Raw genomic sequence first — 9988 nt, forward strand, 5'->3', positions numbered from 1 at the left:
AATGGTAATGCCTAGGTTTTCTTCAAGGGTTTTTATGGCTTTAGGTCTAATGTTTAAGTCTTTAATCCATCTTGAATTAATTTTTGTATAAGGTGTAAGGAAGGGATCCAGTTTCAGCTTTCTACATATGGCTAGCCAGTTTTCCCAGCACCATTTATTAAATAGGGAATGCTTTCCCCATTGTTTGTTTTTCTCAGGTTTGTCAAAGATCAGATAGTTGTAGATATGTAGCGTTATTTCTGAGGGCTCTGTTGTGTTCCATTGATCTATATCTCTGTTTTGGTACCAGTACCATGCTGTTTTGGTTACTGTAGCCTTGTAGTATAGTTTGAAGTCAGGTAGTGTGATGCCTCCAGCTTTGTTCTTTTGGCTTAGGATTGACTTGGCGATGCGGGCTCTTTTTTGGTTCCATATGAACTTTAAAGTAGTTTTTTCCAATTCTGTGAAGAAAGTCATTAGTAGCTTGATGGGGATGGCATTGAATCTATAAATTACTTTGGGCAGTATGGCCATTTTCACGATATTGATTCTTCCTACCCATGAGCATGGAATGTTCTTCCATTTCTTTGTATCGCCTTTTATTTCATTGAGCAGTGGTTTGTAGTTCTCCTTCAAGAGGTCCTTCACATCCCTTGTAAGTTGGATTCCTAGGTATTTTATTCTCTTTGAAGCAATTGTGAATGGGAGTTCACTCATGATTTGGCTCTCTGTTTGTCTGTTAGTGGTGTATAAGAATGCTTGTGATTTTTGTACATTGATTTTGTATCCTGAGACTTTGCTGAAGTTGCTTATCAGCTTAAGGGGATTTTGGGCTGAGACAATGGGGTTTTCTAGATATACAATCATGTCATCTGCAAACAGGGACAATTTGACTTCCTCTTTTCCTAATTGAATACCCTTTATTTCCTTCTCCTGCCTAATTGCCCTGGCCAGAACTTCCAACAGTATGTTGAATAGGAGTGGTGAGAGAGGGCATCCCTGTCTTGTGCCAGTTTTAAAAGGGAATGCTTCCAGTTTTTGCCCATTCAGTATGATATTGGCTGTGGGTTTGTCATAGATAGCTCTTATTATTTTGAGATACGTCCCATCAATACCTAATTTATTGAGAGTTTTTAGCATGAAGGGTTTTTGAATTTTGTCAAAGGCCTTTTCTGCATCTATTGAGATAATCATGCGGTTTTTGTCTTTGGTTCTGTTTATATGCTGGGTTACATTTATTGATTTGCGTATATTGAACCAGCCTTGCATCCCAGGGATGAAGCCCACTTTATCATGGTGGATAAGCTTTTTGATGTGCTGCTGGATTTGGTTTATTGAGGATTTTTGCATCAATGTTCATCAAGGATATTGGTCTAAAATTCTCTTTTTTGGTTGTGTCTCTGCCTGGCTTTGGTATCAGGATGATGCTGGCCTCATGAAATGAGTTAGGGAGGATTCCCTCTTTTTCCATTGATTGGAATAGTTTCAAAAGGAATGGTACCAGTTCCTCCTTGTACCTCTGGTAGAATTCGGCTGTGAATCCATCTGGTCCTGGACTCTTTTTGGTTGGGAAGCTATTGATTATTGCCACAATTTCAGAGCCTGTTATTGGTCTATTCAGAGAGTCAACTTCTTCCTGGTTTAGTCTTGGGAGGGTGTATGTGTCGAGGAATTTATCCATTTCTTCTAGATATTCTAGTTTATTTGCGTAGAGGTGTTTGTAGTATTCTCTGATGGTAGTTTGTATTTCTATGGGATCGGTGGTGATATCCCCTTTATCATTTTTTATTGCAGCTCCGGTCTACAGCTCCCAGCGTGAGCAATGCAGAAGAGGGGTGATTTTTGCATTTCCATCTGAGGTACAGGGTTCATCTCACTAGGGAGTGCCAGACAGTGGGCGCAGGAGAGTGGGTGCAGTGCACCGTTCGCGAGCTGAAGCAGTGCGAGGCATTGCCTCACTCGGGAAGCACAAGGGGTCAGGGAGTTCCCTTTCCTAGTGAAAGAAAGGGGTGACAGATGGCACCTGGAAAATCACGTCACTCCCACCCCAATACTGCGCTTTTCCGACGGGCTCAGAAAACGGCGCACTAGGAGATTATATCCCGCACCTGGCTCAGAGGGTCCTACGCCCACGGAGTCTCACTGATTGCTAGCACAGCAGTCTGAGATCAAACTGCAAGGCAGCAGCAAGGCTGGGGGAGGGGTGCCCGCCATTGCCCAGGTTTGCTTAGGTAAACAAAGCAGCTGGGAAGCTCCAACTGGGTGGAGCCCAGCACAGCTCAAGGAGGCCTGCCTGCCTCTGTATGTGCCACCTCTGGGAGCAGGGCACAGACAAACAGAAAGACAGCAGTAACCTCTGCAGACTTAAATGTCCTTGTCTGACAGCTTTGAAGAGAGCAGTGGTTCTCCCAGCACGCAGGTGGAGATCTGAGAAGGGGCAGACTGCCTCCTCAAGTGGGTCCCTGACCCCTGACCCCCGAGCAGCCTAACTGGGAGGCACCCCCCAGTAGGGGCAGACTGACACCTCACACAGCCAGGTACTCCTCTGAGACAAAACTTCCAGAGGAACAATCAGACAGAAGCATTCACGGTTCATGAAAATCCGCTGTTCTGCAGCCACCACTGCTGGTACCCAGGCGAACAGGGTCTGGAGTGGACCTCTAGCAAACTCCAGCAGACCTGCAGCTGAGGGTCCTGTCTGTTAGAAGGAAAACTAACAAACAGAAAGGACATCCACACCAAAAACCCATCTGTACATCACCATCATCAAAGACCAAATGTAGATAAAACCACAAAGATGGGGAAAAAACAGAGCAGAAAACTGGAAACTCTAAAAAGCAGAGCACTTCTCCTCCTCCAAAGGAACGCAGCTCCTCACCAGCAATGGAACAAAGCTGGATGGAGAATGACTTTGACGAGTTGAGAGAACAAGGCTTCAGACGATCAAACTACTCCGAGCTACAGGAGGTAATTCAAACCAAAGGCAAAGAAGTTAAAAACTTTGAAAAAAATTTAGACGAACATATAACTAGAATAACCAATACAGAGAAGTGCTTAAAGGAGCTGATGGAGCGGAAAGCCAAGGCTCGAAATCTATGTGAAGAATGCAGAAGCCTCAGGAGCCGATGCGATCAACTGGAAGAAAGGGTTATCAGTGATGGAACATGAAATGAATGAAATGAAGCGAGAAGGGAAGTTTAGAGAAAAAAGAATAAAAAGAAATGAACAAAGCCTCCAAGAAATATGGGACTATGTGAAAAGACCAAATCTACGTCTGATTGGTGTACCTGAAAATGACGGGGAGAATGGAACCAAGTTGGAAAACACTCTGCAGGATATTTTCCAGGAGAACTTCTCCAGTCTAGCAAGGCAGGCCAACATTCAGATTCAGGAAATACAGAGAACGCCACAAAGATACTCCTCGAGAAGAGCAACTCCAAGACACATAATTGTCAGATTCACCAAAGTTGAAATGAAGGAAAAAATGTTAAGGGCAGCCAGAGAGAAAGGTCAGGTTACCCACAAGGGAAGCCCATCAGACTAACAGCGGATCTCTTGGTGGAATTGTTTTTTTAAGAATGTATTTATACCTTCTAAGCAGACAAATGTGTTAACAAAAATTGTTCAATATAATTCTTAATTATGTTTAATATCTTATAAGGTTTGTGGCAATATTCCTATCTCCTTCCTGATATTGCTAATTTTTGCTTTCCTTTTTATTCTTTATCAGTCTATCTAAAATTCAGTTTCACTGATCTTAGCAAATATATAATTTTTGTTCAATTAATTTTTCTCTGTTGTTTTTCTATTTAACTGATTTTTGCTTTGATCTGAATTATTTTCTTCATTAGATAAATTTTTGTTTTATTTATTTTTCTTTTTCTGGATTTCTAAGGTGAAAGTTGACATCATTAATTACAGACTTTTCCATTATTGACCATGAAGCTATAAATTGCGTTAAATCACTGTTCTGTGTCCTACCTATTTTCATTATATTGTGTTTCTATTTTATTTCAGTTACATATATATTGCTAATTTTTATTCGTTTTTGCTCTTTATCAGACTATTCAAAATTCTCTTTCACTGATCTTAGCAAGTACTGATCTTAGCAAGTAAACATTATATACAGACACACACACACACACACACACACACACATATATGTATTTCTTTAAATTTCCCTTTGGATTTCTTCTTCGACACATTGAGTGTTCTTTATCATCCTCATATTTTTCTCCTCTCTATTCTTGATATAGATTTTTTTTCTTCTCTCTATTCTGGACATAGAATTTCTAATTGAAACACATTAAGTAGGATAAAATGATGTAAATTATCTCAATTTTTAAAAATTTATTGAGTTTTTTTTTATGGACCAAAACATGGTTCGTGAGTGGTTGAAAGGAATGTGAATCCTATATTCATTCAGTGGAATTCTCTATTGATATTAATTAGATTACTTTTCTGTATAGTGTTGCTCTGGCCTTATTTACCCTTGTTGATATTCTTTCTAATTGTTTCAATTACTGAGAAGTAAGAAAATATCCACATATATTTGATAATTTGTCTAGTCTATAAATTGTTAATTTTTGCATTTTTATTTTGAAATTGTTTTTACTCATGCATAATTATTTCTAATTGTTATACCTACCTCCCTAATATAGTCATCTTTTGATTACTATAAAATACCTCTTTTTATCTAAAATAGAACTATATATCTTAGTCTAATGAGTTTATTATTATTACAGCCATTACATTAATTTTTCTTACTGTTTATATGTCACATATTTTTCCAAATTCGTGCATCCATTATATTTGTGTTTTTAAAGTGTATTTTTTATAGAAAGAATATTTTCAGTTCTTGCATTTTTATCTACGCTGACAGTCTCTGGCTTTTATGGAAGTGTTTAGTCCATTCAATTTCAATATAATTATTGATATAGTTGAGTTTAGTCTGCCATTTTGCTATTTGTTTATTCATTCATCCTTTTTGATTTTTCATTCCTCCTCTGACACCTTCATTTATTAAAACAAATCATTTTCCTATCCTGTAAGGTCATGTATTAAATTTTATTTCTATATATAGTGGCTCTTTAAAGGAATGCCATGCATGTCTTTAACTCATAACAATCTATATTAATAGTGACTTAATTTTTATAATATGTAGTAATTTTGCACATATATATTTCTATCCTCCATTCTTGTGTTTATGTTTATCACAGAGTATATCTATATAAGTTATAAACCATGAAATTTAGTGTTACAATTTTACCTTTAACGATCACATATATTTTTATTTTACATTTAACCATATAATTACCATTTCTGGTGCGCTTGTTTTCTTCCTGTGCATCTGAGTTATGATGTAGTGTTATTTTAATTCAGTATAAAGAAGTTCCTTTGGCATTTCCTGTAATAAAGTTCAACTACAAACACATTTTCTTATTTTTTTAAATATGGAAATATATTATCTTCTTATGTGAAGAATATTTTCACTGGGTATAGAATTCTCGATTGAAAGATGACCTCTTCACACCTCTCAGCAATTCAAATACATACATTTTAATACTTCTGACTTTTGTTGTTTTAGACAATAAATTAGCCACTAATCCTATTTTCCACAAACATAAGCATTTACCGTTGTTGCTTCAAGGTTTCCTTTTATTTTCAGTTTTCAGAATTTATATAAAGATATATGTAAATGTGGTTTTCTAAATGATTAACCTATTAATGTTTATTGAGCTCCTTCAATCAGTAAGTTAATATTTTTCAACTAATTTGTGAAGTTTTTGTCATCATTTCTTCAAATATATTTACGGTCCTTTTTATTCTACTTCTAGGACTCTCATGATGCATTTCTTTGAAACGTTTGCTCTTTTCCAGCAGATGTCTGAGGCTCTGTTGTTGTAATTAGTTTTTCTTTGTGTTATTTGAAATGAAATGATTAAACTCTTTTGAAGTTGATTGATTTTTTTTTGTGTCCGCCCTTTCAAATCTACTACTGAACCATTTTGGTAAACTTTTAATTTATGCAAAATTACTTTTTAGATAAAAAATTGCCGTTTATTTTTTATAGTTTGCATCTTTTTTGTATTGATTTTTTCTTTTTCTTTACTCACTATTAATCCATTTTCCTTTAACGTGTTTACAATTGTTGCTCTGTAGTCTTTATCTGTGAAAACCAAATACCTAGACCCACTTGAACTCAGCTTACTTTACAGTCTTTTCATCTCTAAGCATAAATAAAACTTTGTTTTTTTGGCCTACCAATATTTGTTTGAAAACTAGAGATTTTCAACAATACATTGTAGCAAAATTATTGTTGTTATAAGCAGAAGGAACAGTTTTTATTCCTAGACACTTCTCAAGGTATTGCTTTCTTTGATTATTTTCCAATATCCTAAAGTAATTGTTTTTGATCATTTTCTAGTTGTATATTTGTTTCTACAGAGGGTAATTAGCCAAACTCTTTATGGTATGATTACTGGAAAAAAATCACCTTTATTTTGAGGCTGAGAATATTATATTAATAATTTTCTGATTCAAGTTTTGTGTTAGATCCTAGAGACCTGCAACTAAGTTGTGATGTGCAGTGATCTCCATATGTAATGAATAGCAAAATCATATTTCTAGGTCTGTTGTTCTTAATCATGCATGTATATATTAGCTGGAAAATATTTTTTAATGTCTGTGATATTTGGGTCTTACACCAGGAAATTATTATTTTACTTTTTGGTATGCTTCCCAGGTGATTACAATGTGCTGTAATAATTGGTAATAAAAACAATTCATGCATCTAATATTGATGATAATTACTTTTGAAACTATTTACCAAAGCAATGGTTTTAGACCTGGCACTTTTGACACTTATTTTTTTTACAACATAATGCTTCATTAAACAGTATAAATGCTTTTCTTAAATTCTGAATATGAATTTAACTTATGTTTGTCAAAGGATATGTAGAACACTCAAAAATATAAAAATGTAAGTTTCTATAAGGCCATTATCTCCTAATTATTATCACGGCTCTGATTTTTTATTTTGTACATGCATTATTCTCCATATATATATATATGTAGAGAGAGAGAGAATCATAGCCTATCTATATAGATAAATAGGCTCTGATTATAGAGTAGTACATATAGTAATTGATAAATCAGAAAATGCAATGGATCTGAGATTTCACCATGCTTACCTAGCACAGTATATCTATAAACAGCAACACCTCTGTATCAGAAAACAGACCTTTTATTATTCAAAACAGCAGCTAGACTAGCATCTTATGTTGCTTCCCCATATCTCAGTTCTTCACAGAATTATGTGATGAGGTCAGATTTTCATCTGCACAAGAATCACAAAATTATAAGACTTGGAGTTTATCTAGGGTGAATGACGTATTTGCTTCTCCTTTCATCTGAGAAAAGAAAGCTTCTACAAGCTTAAAATTTCACTAAATGGTTTTGAGGTAGGAGATCATCAGCCGGACTTGTTTTCCAAGCACCAGTCATGACCCCTTTTGCCCACCCACTGCTTGGAGCAGGATCTGGTAAATATACGGTCCATTGAAGAAGCTGGGTGAAACCAGTAGATGGCAAGGAAAGAATTCTCTAGTTGCCTTCACTGCTCATTAACATAAAGACACTCCTACTGCCACCATTACAGTTTGGAAATGTCATGGCAGTACTCCATGTGAATGACCCAAAAGTTACTTTATGTGTTTTTGAAAACTCACCAGCACTTTATAGAAAGTAATTATTTGCATGTAATTAAAAATGAGTATAAATATGGCTGCTCAGCAGCCCATATGCTGCTCCTGTGGCCACACGGCCTATGGGTTAGCCCTGCTCCACAAGAAGCAGTACCTCTGCTGTACACTATCACTTCAATAAAGTTGATTTCTTTCACCACCAGTTTTCTCTTAAATTTTTTCCTAGACAAAGCCAAGAACCCTTCCGGGCTATGCCCCATTCTGGGGCTCACCTTCTCTGCATCAGTTTTGAAGGACGTAGGAAAAGCACTTCTCTATTTTTAGTAGCACTTGTCAATACTTTTTGCTCAGAAAGCCTGGACCATGCAGAATTATTGAGAAATCTAGGGAAAATTGTTTCACCAACAGTATTTATTTTTCAAAATTGCTTCAGTGTGGTACAAAACTATTCAAATAAAGACAACTTTTCATTTAAATACCTGCACTTTGAATATATATACCCTTTTATTTAAAAATCTTCATTTTTTTTGGTGTCTTAGATTTTAAAATTTGTTTTAGTTTCAGGAGAAAAGACTAGATGAAACATCTTTGTAAATAAAACTCAGTAAACTTTAACTGTTTAGGTTCAGTGCTAGAAGTAGAAGTACCTGACCAAAGTTAATTAACTCTTCATAGGCTATTGACTTATAGAAAAGTTATAACAAGCTCAGGCTGGGCATGATGGCTCATGGCTATACTCTCAGCACTCTGGGAGGTTGAGGTGGGTGGATTGCTTGAGCCCAGGAGTTCAAGATCACCCTGGGCAACATGGTGAAACCCCATCTCTACAAAAGAAAGAAAAAAAGAAACCCACAAAAATTAGCTAGATGTAGAAGGGAATGTCTGTAGTCTCAGCTACTCAAGAGTCTGAGGTGAGAAAATCATCTGATTCTGAGACATTGAGGCTGTAGTGATCTGTGACTGCACCAGTGCACTCCAGCCAGGGTAACAGAGTGAGACTCTGTCTCAGAAAAAAAAATAAGGAAATACTCAGATATGCACATATTATTTTTATTGCTAGATTAATTCTATGTGCTGACCTCAAAACTTAGACTTTTTTGCAATAGCTCATTATATTAGTTTAACTAATCAAATCACTGTACATGTATAACACCATATATTTAAGACAGAAAAAAACACCACATTGGTTTAACATTTCTCACAGAATATTACGGTAGACAAACATATAAGTATTCTATGGGTATTGAGATTTTTCTCCATTACCAAACATACAATCAAGTGGGAAAAACAGACAAGTAAAAGACATGTATCATATCTAAACATTTAATAAGGGAGAGAAGTAAAGAGAGTGAATACCAAGGCCATGGAATAGAGGCATAAATAAGAGGAATTTTTTCTTGGAGGGCATACTGGGAAGCCTATACCTAAAAAAAATTGGTAAACCTTTGAAGGGGATGGTGATATAAAAGGAGCAGCAAAGATCCTTAGACAAGAAAACATAGCATGCTAAGGAGTATAATTCCATCTAGATAGAGCACAAAAATTTTAGCTTGTATATGGAGAATTATGACACCATAAGCATCATATTATGAAGCAAAGGAGTAACATGAATAGCTTAGTTCCTTAGAAAGAGTACAGAGCTAAAATATGCAGAGTCAAATTTGGTTTCTGATGGGAGTAGTCTTAGAGACTGCAAGCAGTGATAAAATTATGACATAAATACAGGTGACAGATTATTATCTGCGTAATAGTTATCTTACTGTATTTTATCTCTAGTGACAGGGTCTCACTCTGTCACTGATGCTGGAGTACAGTTGCAAAAGATCATCACTCACTGTAGCCTTGACCTCTTGGGCACAAGCAGTGCTCTACAGGAGCCACTGCCCCTAGTTATGGTTCCTGTGCAAGTAATGACTTATTGCTTTATTGCTTTTCATAGATATATTCATTAAATAATTAGTTCCTAACCTATTCCAATAACTCACTTCTCATTTTCTTACTCATATCTGCCTATTACACCTAAGACTTTCATTGAAAGTCCAATGCTTACCATTCATTGATAGTCTTATTTGACCATTCAGTGGTATTTTCAAAAGCAACCACAATGTGTTTCTTAAATTTATTCCCTAATTTTCATTACCCTACAGTGGATGTTTCCTGTTTCTTCCCTTAATTGACCTATAAATATTAGTATCCTTCATGTCTTTATCCTAAGACTTCATTTTATCTACCCCCTAGTCTATCCAGAGGTGGATTAAAAGAGAAATGAATGAAATCTAAACTTCAGGGACCTTCATTTAACT

The sequence above is a fragment of the Pongo pygmaeus genome, chromosome 3 (genome assembly GCF_028885625.2).
Source record: "Pongo pygmaeus isolate AG05252 chromosome 3, NHGRI_mPonPyg2-v2.0_pri, whole genome shotgun sequence".
Classification (NCBI taxonomy): domain Eukaryota; kingdom Metazoa; phylum Chordata; class Mammalia; order Primates; family Hominidae; genus Pongo; species Pongo pygmaeus.